We start from the raw sequence: 18,845 nt of genomic DNA on the forward strand, positions 1-18,845 counted from the left end.
CCTCAGGTTAAGAACTTAATTTGTTCCCGGGGTCCACTTTACCACTTTAGCTAATGGGGCCTCCCGCTGCCACCACGTGATTTCTGTTCTCATCCTGAGGTAAAGTTCTTAACCTGAGGTGCTATTTCTGGGTTAGCAGAGTCTGTAACCTGAAGCGTCTGTAACCTGAAATGTTACATTCCGGGGATGGATTTTGTCAGGGGACAGATTTGTGGATCCAGGGACTGTCCCCAGGAAACAGGGACGTCAGGTAACCATACCCCTGTTCCCATCCTTCCTTCCCCTGGATAAGCCACCTCAGGTGTCTGTTGTGGCCCTTTTGAGGCAACTTGGAAATCCCAGTCTACCCTTTCCTTAAGAAACGGTGCTGCAGCACCATGGCAGCTCTTGCGAAACATCACTGCAGAGCCATGGCAGATGCGTGCTCTTGTTCACTGAGAAGCACCCCTGTCCAAAGAATTGGTGGGTCTCCTAACCACTCTCAGCATCCTTAACAAATGACAGTTCCCAATATTCTTTTTTTTGGGGGGGGGGGAGCCATGAAGTATCATATTGCTTTAACTGGATAGTGCGAATGGGGTCTTAAGAGGCACCTAGTCTCTCTGCCCTTCCCAGATGGAGAAATGGTAAATTTCAGAAGCAACGTTCAACAGATGGCGCTCTCCCTCGTTCTTTTGCAACAACCTCTGAGATCCAAGCTTTTGTCATTTCGGGGGAAATGGAGTTTGAAGTCTCAGACTGGGGGCAGGCAATTGAAATTAAAGAGATATGTATCATTGCACAAGGCGAACACATGTTTATTTGGGCCTGCGCTCACCACAAGCCAAACTGTGTGTGTGTGTGTGTGTGTGTGTGTGTGTGTGTGTGTACACACACTGTGCTTTTTTCTGGGGAGACGCAGGGGTACGCATACCCCTAAACATTTTGTGAATCTTTGTACTTTTGTCCATTTACTGTATTTATTTTTCCCGATTTGAACTATAAAACGGTGATTTTCTTGAGTCAAAATGAGAGTACCCCTAAACTTTTTTTTAAAGAAAAAAAAAGCACTGTGAGACAAAAGCAGGAACTCCACGAAGCTGGGGGATGGGTGTGGCAGCGGGGAATGAAGCCAGGAAACATCACTAATTTTTTTTTTACTTTTTTAACAAATTGCAAAAACTGTGTAAACAAAACTAGAAATGCTACTGTCAAAACAAGACCCCGTTTGTTTTTTTTAAAAAAAAAACAAATGCCACCACAACAAAAACAGTGGCATTGTTGCACCTCACCCCAAACTTGTGCGACTCCAGGGTCCCAGGTGCTAACCCAGGGTTCGTCTTTCCTTCAGAACGAGGTACAGCAGAGACGGCAGTGCCTTTAGGATATACGGTTTATTTACACATATGTAAATACCAGCCAGTTAAGGGAGAGATGCCCACCCATTTGTCGTCTGGCACAGAGCCACTTCCTTTGTTCCCTTAATGATCTGTACTTAGAGGTTCATTATCACACCAGGAAACTAGCCTGGCTATTCCAGGATTTTGAATCCTTGCTTAGATTTTAACACTTGCTGTATCCAGGAATTAGAAGGATCTCGGCATGCGGCCTACACCCCTCCCCAAATTATAACAGCATGTTGAACTTCATTATTTTCTGAAAGGCTTTTTCTGGATCCAGCCCCCTAACCCGAGAAATGAGTGGTGCACCTCTTCATCAATTTCCCACTATAGTAAAGTCTTCCCAAGTTAAGGAAACCATTGGCTAAGACCAGGAAGAGCTTTAAGTTTCAGTTTTTGAGTTTTTGCTTACTAGCACAATCCTGTTGTCAAAGTTCTTCCTCCTTCCCCTTTCCACACCCTGAACAAAGGACATTCCTGGACAATGAATAGCCAGGAAGAATATTCTTTTGGTGCCCCAATGGCCCTCTTGTTAACATATTAACATCAGCTATTTGTGCCGCAAAGCTCTTAGAATCATAAAGTGAGAACAGACCCAAAATAAATAAAATAAAATTCCTAGCGTTATGAGAATCCTCCATCAGAGACCACTAAATTCTCAAACTTGGGTCCCCAGCTATTGTTGGACTACAACTCCCATCATCCCTGGCCACTGGTCCTGCTAGCTAGGAGTGATGGGAGTTGTAGTCCATCAACAGCTGGGGACCCAAGTTTGAGAAATGCTATTCCACACACAAATAGCTCAACCTGCACAAGCCAAGGGCAAATTTACAAAGAAGTAGCTCCAAGATAACTCAAGTAAGCCTTATGCCCAAGTATCCCACATTAGAAAGAAATTAGAGGATTAGATCGAGATTACGTAAATCCGTTTTAGTTCCCATCCCTATCAAGTACAGTGGTACCTCGGGTTACAGACGCTTCAGGTTACAGACTCCGCTAACCCAGAAATAGTACCTCGGGTTAAGAACTTTGCTTCAGGATGAGAACAGAAAATTATGCTGTGCGGTGCAGCAGCAGCAGGAGGCCCCATTAGCTAAAGTGGTGCTTCAGGTTAAGAACAGTTTCAGGTTAAGAGCGGACCTTCAGAACGAATTAAGTTCTTAACCCGAGGTACCGCTGTAGTGGGGTTTGCAGATCTGACTAAAGCCCCTCCCCCACAAGAAAACCAATTTTTTTTCTCTCGCCTCTCAAGCTCTGCCATTGCTGTTCTCAAGGCCTAACTTTTAATGTTTAATTTGATCCCATAGTCAGTGGACTTTGCCCACCTGGTTGCTGCAGCTAAACAGCCCAGACAAAAGGCAAGAGACTGGAAGTCCCACCTGGAGAAGTCTTCAGGATGCTTTTGCTGTGTTCCAGTGTGGGCTAGGAAACCAACCGTTGGCAGGTAAGTACCATGGTCTGTTAACCATCTTAAACAAATAAATAAATCACTTCCTCCTGTGTCTATGCCATACTTCCTCCAAGGCACTCAAAGCGGACCTCCAAAGGTTCCACATTAACCTCAAAGAGCCGCCAGGGAGGCTGTGGGAGGGAGTTGTCTTGCAGCCCCCAAGCAACTTTCATGCCTGAAAGGGGATTCGAACTCAGAACTTCATCTGAGCTCAAGGATAGCCAATCTAGAGTCCTACAGATGTTATTGCACTCTAGTTCCGATCAACCTTAGCCAGAGATTGATAAATTTGGTAAGAGATTGGTAAGAGATTGGTAAGAGATTGATAAATTTCTTGTCCATGGTTTTCGTCTCACCCTCTACTAAAGCTATCCACGTCGGTGGCCGCCAGTACTTTTTGCAGGAGCAAACTGGTTTTTAATCCATTTGAACATCTCTCCCCATCCTTCTCCCCTTTCAACGCACCTCCGTCAGCGCACAACCTTCCTTAATGTCTGGTTTGTTGGAATGTCTTGAATTCGCACCTTCAGAAGCTTCTTCTTAATGTACCACCAGGTGAAAGGATGCAATGATGCTGATTTGCTGACATGGACAGAAGTCCCAGCGTGAGATCAAGGGCTTCCCAGAGATTGTCGAATACTTCGGAGTCTCCAGGGAGAAAACAGAATTTTGGAGCTGCACCTCTGGGAAGAAAGTCCGTTTCGGAATTAGTGGTTCAGTAAGGAGAATGCCTTTAGCGTGCTTTTTTAGTGTGGCTTTAATTACTTATTTCCTGGTGTTGCTTTTTTCCTTGGCTTTCTTTGATAGGTAAAGTGTTGTTTTGCTATACCAGTGTTTCCCAACCGGTGTTCCGCGGCACACTAGTGTGCCGTGAGACACCGGCTGGTGTGCCGTGGGAGGGAGGCGGGCGAGTCGGGCGGCGAGAGGCGGCGGTGGCGAGGATCCGCGTCAAGCCGGGGGCGGCTCCGCGGTGGTGGTGCTGAGCGGCGGGGCAGCGCGTGCAAAAGGGAGGAGCGCGAGACAGCGGAGGAGGAGGAGGCCGGCATGTCCGGGCAGCAGCAGCAACAGCAGCAGCAGCAACTCCCGGCGACGGCTCCTCCTCCGCCCGCTATCGCCGCCACCACCACAACAGCCGCCGCCGCCTCAGCTGCCGCCGTCCCTCAGTCCCTCGCTCTGCTGCCTCCTCCCACCCCGGCAAGGGGAAGGGAAAAAACTTTCACTTTTGTGTGTCCCTCCCGGCGTGACGCTGCGCGCTGACGTCACGGGGCGGGGCTTTAATGGTGGTGTGCCGCGAGATTTTTTTCCGGTAAACAGGTGTGCCGTTGCCCAAAAACGTTTGGGAAACACTGTGCTATACAAGCAATGCAAAGTGAAAATGAAAGGGCATCAATCACTAAAGCCCAAGAAACGGTCTCAATAAGGGGCAATTCATCAACAACCCTCATGCCATCTCCGAACAGCAAGAAAAAGCATGGAAACTTTTAACTAACTGTGCAGGGGATCTCAGCTGAACATTGCTTATTTTGAACAGCATTACTGGAGAAGCTTGGCCACGGGATAAGGAATTTCTGGATAAGACAGTATGATAGTAACCAAATGCTTTGCGGAGTCTCTGTTTTAATCCCGGTTCCAGCTGACGGGGAAAACAGCCTCTGAGAAGTGAAAGCTAGTCCACATACCTCCCAAACTGTCCCCCCACAATCCCAAACACAGCCTCTCCCTTCCCTTTCCACTAAATTACTGGTAGTCCAGGAACAGCAACAACAAATGGCTGGAGAGAGATGGAGGTGGGGTTCAATTCTCTCCATTTCTCCCTTTCCCTTTGTGTTGGCTAATAGCATGCCAGGGTGCAGGGACATACAGTGGTACCTCGGGTTACAGACCCTTCAGGTTACCTACACTTCACGTTACAGACTCCGCTAACCCAGAAATAGTACCTCGGGTTAAGAACTTTGCTTCAGGATGAGAACAGAAATCGTGCTCCGGCGGAGCAGCAGGAGGCCCCATTAGCTAAAGTGGTGCTTCAGGTTAAGAACAGTTTCAGGTTAAGAACGGACCTCCGGAACAGATTAAGTACTTAACCAGAGGTACCACTGTATGGGAGATGTAGTTCTCATAAGGCACAGGTGGAGAACCTGTGGCACTTTGGATAGTGTTACCAGACGTCACCGTTTCCCGGGGACAGTCCCCGGATTTGCGACTAAGTCCCTGGACAAATTTAATCCCCAGAATGTCCCCGGATTTCATCTAATGTCCCTGGGAAATGCAGCAGCGGCAGTCTCAGCAGCCCGGAGCAGTTGGCTCTGGCTGGCTTCAGGAGCTGCTCAGTCCTCGTATGATGGTGGTGTGCAGGGGCGTTAAGATGCAGCTTCTGGGCTGCCTCCACCTTCCCTGACCCCAGCAACTAAGCTGTGAAGGGAGGCTTCATGCTGCCGATCGGAGCAGCCCTGATGCCAACTCCTACTTGTGTGCAAGCAGGAGGGGGCAGTTAGGCCAGTGTTTTTCAACCACTGTTCCGTGGCACACTAGTGTGCCGCGAGATGTTGCCTGGTGTGCCGTGGGAAAAATTGAAAAATTCGAAAGATTTTTTAAAAAAATAATGTCAAATTTTCGCCCACTAGGCGGGCGCCGGACTGTGTCCACCCTATTTTCCATCCGTCCTAGGTGGGGATCAGATCGGATGGGATCGGATGAGAGCGGACAGGCGGTCCGCTCTCATCCGATTCCCCATAGAGAGCAGCGGGGCTCTGACACAGTGTGGAGACGGAGCTGTCATCCGCCGGCTCAGCAGGGATCAGCGGATCGATCCCCGCTGAGCAGAGAACGGTCCGCGACGTTTTTGTTTGCCATTAAAGAAAAAAATATTAAACCATGCTTGAATGTTGGAACTGGTTACTAAAATTTTTGAATCCCACCACTGATGTTAAGTGTTTGTGTTTATTTGATTTGTGATTATTTGATTCCTATTCAAGAGAATTACTTTATATATAGTCAATATAGGCACAGAGTTAAATTTTTTAACATTTTCTAATGGTGGTGTGCCTCGTGATTTTTTTCATGAAACAAGTGTTCCTTTGCCCAAAAAAGGTTGAAAAACACTGAGTTAGGCAACGGGAAGCCTCCCTTCCCAGCTGAGGGATCCCCGCCCCCTCCTGCTTGCACGCAAGTAGGAATGGGATTGGAGCTGCTCCGATGGGAAGGGAAGCATCGCGCTGCCTGAGAGATCCCTGCCCTCTCCTGCTTGCACGCAAGTAGGAGTTGGGATGGGACTGCTCCGAAAGGCAGTGTGAAGCCTCGCTTACCAGCTGAGGGATCCCCGCCCCTCCTGCTTGCACGCAAGTAGGAATCGGATTGGGGCTGCTCTGATGGGAAGGGAGGCATCGTGCCTCACCACCGCCTCCGCTCTCGGCCCTCCTTCTCCACCTTCCATGCCTGACCCACCACGCACCGCTTCCCCACCACCACCGAAGAACCAACAACTCAGGGGCTGCCCAGGCTCATGGAGAAAGGAGATAGAAGAAGAGTTTGGATTTGATATCCCGCTTTATCACTACCCGAAGGAGTCTCAAAGCGGCTAAAATTCTCCTTTCCCTTCCTCCCCCACAACAAACACTCTGTGAGGTGAGTGGGGCTGAGAGATTTCAAAGAAGTGTGACTGGCCCAAGGTCACCCAGCAGCTGCAAGTGGAGGAGCGGGGAAGCGAACCCAGTTCACCAGATTATGAGTCCACCGCTCTTAACCACTACACCACACTGGCTCTCAAGCCTCGGAGGAAGGGGAAACGTGGCAGTTGAGGTCAAGGCAGCTGCCGCCCCTCTGCCATCGCTGCAGCATCAACGTCCCAAATGTGTAGTAATTAATTACTTTAATTAATTAATTAAAGTGTCCCCGGATTCATTGAAAAAAATCTGGTAACCTTAACTTTGGGTGCTGTTGGACACCAACTCCCATAAACCCTAGCCAGCACTGGTCAGAAGTGATGGGAGAAGTCACCCCAAGTGGCCATGAGTTCCACAGGTCGGCCAGTCCTGTCCTAAGAGTGGTATGGCTGGTTCATTTTTGTTTCCCTGAGGTCTGTTTTCCTTCTTGTAGGTATCAGAATATATCAGAAAATGCTTCCACAAGTGAAGAGAAGCCAAAGGTGAGCGAGAAGGCCGAAGAGGTTTAAGTTAGACTGTGAACTTCCCTGAGATCTTTGGATGAAAGGCGGTATATAAATTTAATAAATTGACCTATTCCTCCCTCACCCCAACGGCGTACGAATCAATATGGCTATCCTTACCCAGCAATGTCCTCTCACGCACAGACGAACCACCCTGGAACCGAAACTCTGCCTCCATCTTGACATTCTGCTTCTTTTGCAGAATATATATTTAAAGAAAACTTCCTCTTCCACAAAATTCAAAGGGTGCAGGGGTTTCGCTTCAGAATTTAGAAGACATATAAAGGCAGTTTTAAAAAACTATTTAAAGTTTTATTATGTTTTTCCAAATGTTGGAAGCCGATGGGTGAGGTACAACTATTATTATTATTATTATTATTATTATTATTATTATTATTATTTAGGGCACTGGTACCTGAACAGAGGCACCAGTTGCCCCCAAGATTGTAGGGGCCCAACAGCCTTTAAACAAATATTGAGGGGACCGACATGCCTTTGGCCCCTAGAGTTGGCACACCTGGACCCACATATGGAGTTCAGGGGGATGGATAATGTTGAAAACAAATGGGTATTGCATTTTGTTAAAAAAAATAGCTGTCCAGATCATGAATAATCATGGCAAGGAGAGTCGTTCAAGTGTAACAGGTCACCTGACTGGAGAGTGAAGTTCGAAGCGAGAGAAGGTTAAACATTGCAGGACGAGTCTTTTGCCCCAGTGGCATGTGCTAAAATAACAGAATATATAGATATATGGCATAGCCGGTAAGCCCGTTCTTTGTTACGGTTTCAGGTCCTAGAGAGAAGGCTTCTGCAGAAGGCCCCAGCGGATGGGTCTGGCCCCGAATCAGACATCATCCAAAGCAATGACCACAGAGCCCCCGGGAGCAGATCCGCGGAGAATTTCACCCTCCGACAAACAGGAGAAGTGAAGAACAAGAGCTCTGATTCCCAGGCTAGCATTGACTCACGAAGAACTGCATCTTCACCAAGCCTTGGCGGATTCCTTGCCGGAACATCAGCTGCTGACCTTCCTAGGAAGAGCCAGATCGCGTCCCGGAAAATGGCAGCCACCCATCAGCCGAGCGCTGAGTCCAAGCCTGCTTCCTTGCTTCTTTCCCAGGGAAAAAGCAGAAGAGAGGGGAAGTGCCACGTCGTCACCCACCTTCAAGAAAACAAATCGGACGGCGAGGTGGGTGGCTTTTCTTATTCCAAAGAGTGTGAGGCAGGGGCAAGAATCCTGAAAGATACTCGGGGTCGAGTGTGGATTTCATGCTTTTTATTCAGCTCATAAGGGACGCGGGTGGCGCTGTGGGTTAAACCACAGAGCCTAGGACTTGCCGATCTGAAGGTTGGCGATTCGAATCCCTGCAACGGGGTGAGCTCCCGTTGCTCAGTCCCTGCTCCTGCCAACCTAGCAGTTCAAAAGCATGTCAAAGTGCAAGTAGATAAATAGGTACCACTCCGGCGGGAAGGTAAACGGCGTTTCCGTGCGCTGCTCTGGTTCGCCAGAAGTGGCTTAGTCATGTTGGCCACATGACTCGGAAGCTGTACGCTGGCTCCCTCGGCCAATAAAGCGAGATGAGCGCCGCAACCCCAGAGTCGGCCACGACTGGACCTAATGGTCAGGGGTCCCTTTACCTTATTCAGCTCATAGTAGCGAGGGAATGAAAGTTTCCCCAAAATATCTGCTTTATATACATTATTTACACAATGGGCCGCACGTGATTGGCTAATTCTGGGATTCTCATGTAGACCAATCAGGTTGCGGATTCACTTCCACCTGGAGCTGGATTGGATGGCTCCTGCAGGCCAATCATACTGTTGCATTGTTCTAGGACCAATCAGACTGCTGCATTCTGGGTCCTGTTGTCCTAGGACCAACCAGACTGCTGCATTCTGAATCCTATTGTTTTAGGACCAATCAGACTGTTGCATTTTGGGTCCTATTCAACTTAGTACATAATAAATCCTTTCTGAAATCTTGGAAAGCTACAGCCAGTTAGTGTTTACAGTAGTGAGCTAGGTGGACCCAGTGGGCTAACTTATATTAAGGCAGCTTCCCAGGTCCCATTTTCGATCATAGCTCAGCTCGTAAAGCATGAGTCTCTTTAATCTCAGGGTTGTGGGTTCGAATCCCATGTTCGGTCAAAGATTCCTGCATTGAAGGGGGTTGGACTAGATGGCCCACGTGGTCCCGTCCAACTTCTATGATTCTGTGAATCCCTGGCCGCTTTAAATGGTTTGTCAGCCATCTTGATTCAAAATGGCGCCCAGTTGTATCCAAATGGAGACGGAGACCTGCTCCCTGATCCCACGAGCCATCGTCCAAATTTGGTTACTATGGACGGTATTCCTAAATGTTAGACCTGTTGAAATCAACACACCTCGCTTAATGTGCTCTGTTTCTTCCTGAGGTCTTGAGACTTCAGCAAGTGACTTCACATCATGCCTATTGGCCTCATAACACACCTTGTCTTGTCACTTTGTCACCATCCAGGAAGCGCTACTCACAAGGAGAAAGAAGGCATCTCCTCTCCCTTCGACAACGCTTGGTGCAGCTGCTATCTATGCTTCAAGAAAAGTCAACAGCTGTGAGTGAACTACCGTATTTTGCACCCCATAGGACACTCCGGCCCATAGGATGCACCTAGTTTTTTTGGGGGGGAAATAAAGAAAAAAAATTTATTTCCCCCCCCCCCAAGTGCAGGGCTGGAAGAACCAGGTCGGGGAACAGCGGGAAGGCACGCTCTGCCTCCCCGCTGTCCCCCGAGCTTGTGGGGCTGGCTATGGGGAGAAGTGCGCTGATCCCGGGACTGCAGACAGCTCTGCGCGGCCATCAGGAGTGGGGCGGGACTTTGTGCCCCGCTCCCGATGGCCGTGCAGAGCTGCGCTGATCCCGGGACTGCAGGCAGCTCTGCGCAACCCTCGGAGCCGGTCTCCCGAGGGTTGCGCAGAGCTTCCTGAAGCCTGGAGAGCGAAAGGGGTCGGTGCACACCGACCCCTCTCATTCTCCAGGCTTCAGCGAAAGCCTGCATTCGCCCCATAGGATGCACACACATTTCCCCTTCATTTTTGGAGGGGGAAAAGTGCGTCCTATAGGGCGAAAAATACGGTAATCTGTTTTGGTCCCTGGGGGTGGGGAAATCCTTTATTTTCCCAAACACAATCCGGTCAAGATTTGTCATAATGACATGTCCCCAAGCAATCGTGTCACCTCAAGAACCTTAAAAGGTAAAGGGTAAAGGGACCCCTTACAGTTAGGTCCAGTCGTGGCCGACTCTGGGGTTGCGGTGCTCATCTCGCTTTAATGGCCGAAAGAGCCAGCGTACAGCTTCTGGGTCATGTGGTCAGCATGAATAAGCCGCTTCTGGCAAACCAGAGCAGCGCACGGAAACGCCGTTTACCTTCCCGCCGGAGTGGTACCTATTTATCTACTTGCACTTTGACATGCTTTTGAACTGCTAGATGGGCAGGAGCAGGGACCGAGCAGCGGGAGCTCACCCTGTTGCAGGGATTCGAACCGCCGACCTTCCGATCGGCAAGCCCTAAGCTCAACGGTTTAGACCACAGTGCCACCAGCATCCCTTACCCTTGTTTAAATCTCATCTCTACTTTTGCATCACTTGAAGATTTTTATAAACTCATTAAAAATACCAAGGTGGGGAGGGGGAAAAGGAAAATCTTGGTGTTCCCACACACTGCACAAAAAGCACAGATCTTGCTAGAAAAGACAACAGGACTTTTATGATTGAAGTGCTATTCTATTCTCACCAATTTATCAGCGGGGTTTCTATTAAAATATTGTTAGAGCAATCACCATTGAGAAAGCTCGGAGTGCCATCTGGTGGGCGAAAGTGCTGTTTGCTTTTCCCGGAAATCCTAATTCAGGAATGGAGAACTTGTGGCCTCCATAAATTGTTGGACTCCAACTCCCACAATCCCTGAGTTGGCCCATGAAGGCAATAGCCCTCCCATGTTTGGCCCCCTCTTCTGCGGCTATGAGTGTGGAAGAAGATTGTACAGTGGTGCCTCGCAAGACGAAATTAATCCGTTCCGCGAGTCTCTTCGTCTTGTGGTTTTTTCGTCTTGCGAAGCACGGCTATTAGCGGCTTAGCGGCTATTAGCGGCTTAGCAGCTATTAACAGCTTAGCGGCTATTAACGGCTTAGTGGCTTTAAGAAAAAGGAAACAAACTCGCAAGAACTCGCAAGACGTTTCGTCTTGCGAAGCAAGCCCATAGGGAAATTTGTCTTGCGGAACAACTCAAAAAATGCAAAACCCTTTTGTCTAGCGAGTTTTTCGTCTTGCAAGGCATTCGTCTTGCGGGGCACCACTGTACCTACCGAACGCATCCATTCATCAGAAGTGTGTTTGCCTCCCTGTTCACAGCTACTGAGGAATGTGTGGAGGTCGGGCACGATTCTGTTGCTCCTTTCCATGCCATCAGGGCAGGACTTTGGGGCAGAGGTCCATGTAGATCTTCCCTCACCCCTTCTTCTATGGCAGGGAAGGAAGGGAAGCCATTTTGTTGCTTGCCTCAGGCGCCAAAATGTCTTCGGCCAGTCCTGCAGCAGAGTGAACAGGAGGGCCCCCAAACACAGCAAAGTGCAATTATTATTGTTGTTGTTATTATTATTAAATTTATATACCACCCTTCATCAAAATATCTCAGGGCGGTTCATATTTTGAAGTAATCGTGAAGTAATAGACATTGCCATCTATTGGGACGCAGGGGCATGAGACCATTATGTCCCGAGTCTAACATTATCGTGTTTAGGGAAATTTTTAATGTTTGGTGTTTTATTGTGCTTTTAATTCTGTTGGGAGCCTCCCAGAGTGACTGGGGAAACCCAGCCAGATGGGTGGGGTATCTATCTATCTATCTATCATCTATCATCTATCTATCTCTATCATCTATCATCTATCAATCTATCTATCTATCTATCTATCTATCTATCTATCATCTATCTATCATCTATCTATCTACAGTGGTGCCCCGCAAGACGAAATTAATTCGTTCCGCAATTTTTGTCGTCTAGCGAATTTTTTGTCGTCTAGCACGAAATCCCATAGGAATGCATTGAAAATCAATTAATGCGTTCCTATGGTAAAAAAAAGTCCAAACAAAGCCAAATTTGGTACAACAACAGTTTATTAACTGCTCTTTAAAGTCACACATACTGTAAAGAGCAGTTCAAAAATTTAAGGGAAAATAAATTAACTTTATAAACAAAACATGTCTTTGTTTTTAGTCAAAGAAAAAAGTCACGAGACGTTTTCGTCTTGCGAAGCAAGCCCATAGGGGAAATTCGTCTTGCGAGGCAAATCGCGAACAGAAAAAACTTTCGTCTAGCGAGTTTTTTGTATTGCGAGGCATTCGTCTTGCGGGGCACCACTGTATCTATCTATCTATCTATCTATCATCTATCTATCTATCTATCTATCTATCTATCTATCATCTATCATCTATCTATCATCTATCTATTTCTATCTCTAGCATCTATCTATTTCTATTTCTAGCATCTATCTATCTATCCATCTATCTATCATCTATCTATCTCTATCTACCTTCTTCTCTTTATCTTTTCTGTCTCCCTATTTCTTGATTTTTTTCCTTTCTCCATATTTTGGTTTCTCATTATTCTCCGCCTTTAATGACAAAAGTTTGACTTTTGTTGTATTTTATGTTGATAACCTGAGACGGACCCAGGCTCTCTCACCCTGGGGGGGGGGTGACTGCTTATTCATGGCTCTTTATTTAAGCTGCGTTACGGAAGGCGAAGGGAAGATGGTTATGGCCTCAGAGGCATACCTTTTATGCAGAAAGGCGATAGACGCACCACATCCATAAATAAGCTAATTGTCATGAAGGAGGCATTTCTGTGTGCTGTTGTTTAGTGTCCGGGGTGAAGGTGAATGAATCTGCAGGGGAGAGGAATCCACCGGCATGAGGTCACCCTTTCCGTTTTTGGGGAAGCTCCATTTCCCAGCCCCCAGGCCTCTAAATGCACTTGCCAGCTATGACACCTGACACTGGGAAAAGCCATTCCTTTCCCAAGAATGCTCCTCAAATGTTTGGTCACCCGAGTGTCACCCAGAGATCGGCTGTCACAAGCCCGGGTGACACAATGACACATTTGTGACATAGCTACGAGATGCGTAGGGATGAGCGGACTGGACAGTTTTTGCTGCCTCTTCTGTTTTCTCATTTCCCCAAGGCTTATTTATTTATTTGATTTAACAAAATGTATAGAACCAAGCTTTTCCAAAACAAAATAAAACAGAGCAAACACGAAAATTGTACTAAAGGACAAATAAATAAAAGACAAAGTTTAAAAACTGATATTTTAAAAAATCGACATGTAATTAAAATCAGGAGTTGATATAAAATCAGATTAAATCAGATAGCCTAGGCCAGGCATGTCCAAAGTCTGTTTGGGGGCCTAATCCGGCCTGCCGGTCGGTTTAATCCATCCCCTGTGGCAGTTTATTTCCTGGGGTAAAATCCTAAAAAAACCTCAACATCTTCAATCCTTATAAAAAGCCCAATAATTTTGGTAGGCCCTTTGGCCGGCCCCCACGGCCCTTCACTTCATCAAATCTGGCCCTCTTTGAAAAAAGTTTGGACACCACTGGCCTAGGCTATCTGAAGGACCATATTCTCCCATACCTGTCTTGGTCCTGAAATCTTTGGGGGAGACCTTTCTCTTGGTCCCCCCACCTTCACAGGAATGCTTGATGGGGAAATGGGAGAGGGCCTTCTCGGTGGTGGCTCCCAAACTTTGGAATTCACTCCCTAGAGAAGCCAAATTGGCTCCCTCCTTGTTGCTCTTCCTTTGGCAGGTGGTGACTTTTATTCCAACAGGCCTTTGGGAACTGACCGTTTTTGAAGGAGGGAGCTTTAATAGCGCTGTGCTGTTTTTATTATTTGTAATTTAATCAATTGTTTGTGTAATATTGTTTTAATTCTGTTAGAGTTTAATTACTTACTGTCGGGGAACTGCCATCAGTGCCGGAGGGAGAGAGCAAAAGCCAGAGGGATTCCAGAGAGCGTCCATGGATTGGGAAAAGCAGCCCATCTTCTGGGGATGAGAATCAGCGTAGCACCAGTGGAGAAGGGGGGCAGATGGGGGAAGCGGCGAGGCAGTCCCATGACTCCTTGCCTGGGACCAGCGGGGGGAGTAGGGACCCTCTGTTGCCCACGCCCTCCTTGCGCAGAAGGCTTTCGCGCAGAGAGAGTAGGAGGAGACTAGGCGTCAAAGAGCTGCTTTGCTGGAAGAAGTTTAAGAAACGCCCACTGACGGATTCTGCCAGCGATTGAGTCAGCCACGAGTGAGTGGCTGGCCAGACAGAAAAGGTTCACTTAGGCAACCCACCCAGCCGGGGACATAAGCAACCCCTAGAACCATTACACTTACTAATGGTGATCTTTTCTATGTTTTTAGCAGTTTGCATTTTGTCTGTGTTGCTTTAGTCTATGTATGGACTCACCTTGAGTCCAGCTCTGGGGAAAAGGCGTGATATATTATTATCATTATTAGTATTATTATTATTACATGTCACACATACACCAGGAAAAGAGCACATACCTGTCAACTACCTCATTTGGGGCTGAGATCTTGCCTTTTCATATCCATAGTCTCATGCAGCACCCCCAAAACATGTGTTTTGGGGCACTGTGCCCGAAAAACTGCTTTTTTGGGTCCACAATCTCACCATGCCCCCCCCCAAAGTGCTTTTTTTCTGGGTCCGCAATCTCATGTGGGTCATGCGATTTGCGGAGGATTTCGGTCCCAGAAGATGGTGTCCCATATTTGGGCCATATCCCTTCGGAGGGTATGAGATCACCGGTCTTGACATACTCAGAGGCACCTTGCCTGTGCCTGTCTTACAGTCTATATTAGTTCGAGGGACCCTTGAAATGAGGGTCCAGAAATGAGACACAGACCTTCCATGGCCTGGGCTAAAGGTAAAGGTACCCCTGACCATAAGGTCCAGTTGCAGACTACTCTGGGGTTGCAGTGCTCATCTTGCTCTATGGCTGAGGGAGCTGGCGTTTGTCCGCAGACAGCTTCTGGGTCATGTGGCCAGCATGACTGAGCCACTTCTGGTGAAACCAGAGCAGGACACAGAAACACTGTTTACCTTCCCGCCGGAGCGGTACCTATTTATCTACTTGCACTTTGACATGCTTTTGAACTGCTAGGTGGGCAGGAGCAGGGACCGAGGAACGGGAGCTCACCCCGTCGCAGGGATTTGAACCGCCAACCTTGTGATCGGCAAGCCCTAGGCTCTGTGGTTTAACCCACAGCGCCACCTGCGTCCCAATGGCCTGGGCTGGACAGGGGCAAAAAACAAACAAACAAACAAACAAAATCACTGCAGGCCAAGACCTTGGGCTTAACTGGGCTTTAGACTGGGCTAATGGTCTGAAATTAGTTTCTGATCTCACGAGGTGCGTTTGACGTGGTGCCGTCATCGTCATGACACAACACCTCAGAGCATGACTCAGCAAAGCGTCCCTAGTCCCCGATGTGCTTCTTCCCTTACCGAATTACGATTTACCGAGGGTGGAGGCAGCAATGGGGGCTTCGCGGACTGAGTCAGCCCTCTTGGCACCGCGAATTTTGTAGGACGTGCTGAGGCTCCTTCTGCTGCTCCCATACTGGCATACAAGAAATCGTGATTGACTCAGCCTGATGGAATAGCAGCGCCTGCCCCCTAAAAATAGACCAGCCTTTTCACCCTCCCAACATAGCTCAGGATTCCAAGATATAATCAGCTGTGAGGGGCTGGCTGGAGACACTCAGAGCCAGGATCGGAGCGTGGAGCAGGTCTCTCCTCCCTAGGCCTTTCCAAGACGCCAACCCAGGACTTGCCGTTGCAGATTGCTGGGAACTCTCCGTAAGTCATTCCTTGAGATATTGCAAAGGGAAGGGGAAGCTAACGGAAGCTAAATCTGTGGATTTAGGTGGAGTTAGGGATTGTCAAATATCTCGTTGAGCGAAGCCAGATTAATGTACCTGGTTTTTCTACGTTGAGCCAAAACTTCTGCCGGATGGTGGTCATTGTTATTTTTCTGTAGTCAGGCATGTGTTCCTTTGGCCTGGTGAACAGTCATATCCAGATTGTGGCCTGACGTTTTCGGAAGCTGGTCTGTCTTTTGATGTGGGCATAACTGGTCCCAGATGTGAAGGGTGGACCTAGATTCAGGTCTCGGGCAAATCCACTGAAAAATGGATAAAGAGAGTATTTCCACAAACGTCCCACCCCACCCTCCAGACACACATTTTTACTCTTCCTGAGATCTTGGAGGGGTTTCTGCCATTCAGAGCCTGAAGCTGCAGGTCTTTCCGACATACACCTTTCCCGCCTGCCTCCATTGTGTTTTATCTCATATTGTGGTTTTAGGGTGTTATTTTAATTGTCATTGTTGTGATTTAATTACCTGGGTAATGGTGGCGTGGAATTTTAGAGTTGGGAATGGGGGATCTTGGAAGGCGCCTAGTCGAAACCTCTTGTGTGATGGAGTGATCAGACCAAAGAACTATAGAATGGGAAGGGACCACAAGGGTCATCTAGTCCAACCCCTACAATCAGCTAAAGAATCCAAAGGGCAGCTCTGTATACCCTAGACCAGGATTCCCAAAATTTAGGTCTCCAGCTGTTGTTGGACTACAACTCCCATCATCCCTAGCTAGCACGGCCAGTGGTCAGGGATGATGGGAACTGTAGTTCAAAAACAGCTGGAGACCCAGGTTTGAGGAACCCTGCCTTAGACCACTCTTCCCCAACCAGAGATTCTCCAGAGACTATAACTCCCATCAGTCTCAGCTGAAACAGCTACACATGGAGACTCCCTGCAAATATTTGGTCTAGTCTAGAAAGTGGATAAGGGACACGGGTGGCGCTGTGGGTTAAACCACAGAGCCTAGGGCTTGCCGATCGGAAGGTCGGCAGTTCGAATCCCCACGACGGGGTGAGCTCCCATTGCTCGGTCCCTGCTCCTGCCAACCTAGCACAGTGGTACCTCGCAAGACGAATGCCTCGCAAGACAAACAACTCGCTAGACGAAAGGGTTTTTTGAGGTGCTTCACAAGACGATTTTCCCTATGGGCTTGCTTCGCAAGGCGGAAACGTCTTGCAAGTTTGTTTCCTTTTTCTTAGCACCGTTAATACAGTTGCGACTTGACTTCGAGGAGCAACTCATAGAACGCGGTGTGGTAGCCTTTTTTGAGGTTTTTTAAGACTTTGGTGATTTTTGGAGCTTTTCCAAAACTTTCCCGACACCGTGCTTCGCAAGACGAAAAAAATCGCAAGACGACAAAACTTGCGGAACGAATTAATTCCGTCTTGCGAGGCACCACTGCAGTTCGAAAGCACAGCAAAGTGCAAGTAGATAAATAGGTACCAATCCAGCGGGAAGGTAAACGGCATTTTCGCGCACTGCTCTGGTTCATCAGAAGCAGCTTAGTCATGCTGGCCACATGACCTGGAAGCTGTATGCCGGCTCCCGCGGCCAATAAAGTGAGATGAGCGCCACAACCCCAAAGTCGGTCATGACTGGACCTAACAGTCAGGGGTCCCTTTACCTTTAGAGAGTGGATGGTTTTGCATCAAATGGGTGGAAACCTGACCTGGCGGTTGGGTGACTTCAGGTGCTGGTCATCATGACTTCAAAGCACCGCCCAGGGCTTGGAAAGGCCCTGTACGGTGCTTTGAAGTGCCATGGTTCAGCCATCTTGAAGGCATCACCTTGAAGGCACTTCAAGCCTGCATGTTGCAGGGATTGGCCTTGCAATCAAGTTTTGGGGGAAATAGCTTCATGGGTCAAAGTAGAACTCAACCCGGGCCAAACTGAACTATCTACAGGCAAGAGAGGAAGGTGTGGAGAGACTTTCTACTCTTGGGGCATCACACAGTCTTTTCGTTGCTGGCTTCAGAAATATATTACATAGCAAGATGAAAGAGTTGGTGCCCAGCAACATGGGGGTGCTTATTATGGAACGGACCCCCTATTCCCCTCATATAATCACAATTCCCAGAGCTCCCTGAGAAGAGAGACTGACAGACCCTCCAAGTGTCCCTATGTTCCAGGGACTGTCGCAGATTTACAGAAGCCATCCTGGTTTCTGATATGATCCCGCCATGTCCCGCTTTTCCTTAAGACGTCCCTATTTTCATCAGATAAAAGTTGGTGGGGATGTCTCTATATTCATGGGAGGAATGTTGGAGGGTATGGACTGAGTGTTAAACCACTGATAATTTCAGTTCTGTGAGGGGAATAGGGGCTTCGTAAGAACTTTCAGCACCCTTGGCAAACTACACCTCCCAGAATTCTTGGGGGACATGGCTGTTTAAAGCAATAGGGTAGTGCTTTAAATGCATGATGTGGCCTGCTTAAAGCAAAGGTGAAGAACGAAAGGGAAATGGATCCGCAGTTGCTTTTCACGTTTGTTTTGATTCCTCCTTGCCCCCTGCAGCTACCAATTCATTTCAGCATCCAAAACAAATCTGGGTGCATTACATTTCATTTTCCATTCATTTTTAGTTTAAAAAAATGTGCAGCCTTAAAATACCACCCTCTGCCTGTCTGGACAACTACGCTCCGTTCAGCGCCAGCAATGCGACGATAATTCCAAACAATACCACCGGCTCACGCATTGTATTTCTGAAAGCTCTTTAACATTCCTAAGGATCCCTCCTGCAACCCCCTGGCCTTTTGCACAGGAATGAAACTGGGCTTCTCTCACCAGCTGCCCGCTGGAAGGCAAACCTCCTCTCGCCCCCACATCCCAAAATGCCACCGGCAGTTGTCACTCGCCTTTGCATTTTTGAACCAGGAATAGCAGCTC

General features: G+C 48.0%; 1 protein-coding gene across 2 annotated transcripts in view; it reads left to right on the forward strand.

The window, feature by feature from the left end:
• The first annotated feature begins 9,488 nt into the window (after window positions 1-9,488).
• Window positions 9,489-18,845, forward strand: part of XIRP1 (xin actin binding repeat containing 1) — a 34,385-nt gene continuing 25,028 nt past the window's right edge. Inside the window, exon 1 of one of the 2 annotated variants that reach the window (XM_082192098.1) lies at window positions 9,489-9,582. The gene's annotated coding sequence lies outside the window, so the exon portion shown is untranslated. Of the gene's footprint in view, window positions 9,583-15,735; window positions 15,895-18,845 lie in introns of those variants that run through there. The other variant, XM_082192097.1, reaches the window with a different exon arrangement.

The sequence above is a fragment of the Podarcis vaucheri genome, assembly GCF_965113315.1.
Source record: "Podarcis vaucheri genome assembly, chromosome: 12".
Taxonomy (NCBI): domain Eukaryota; kingdom Metazoa; phylum Chordata; class Lepidosauria; order Squamata; family Lacertidae; genus Podarcis; species Podarcis vaucheri.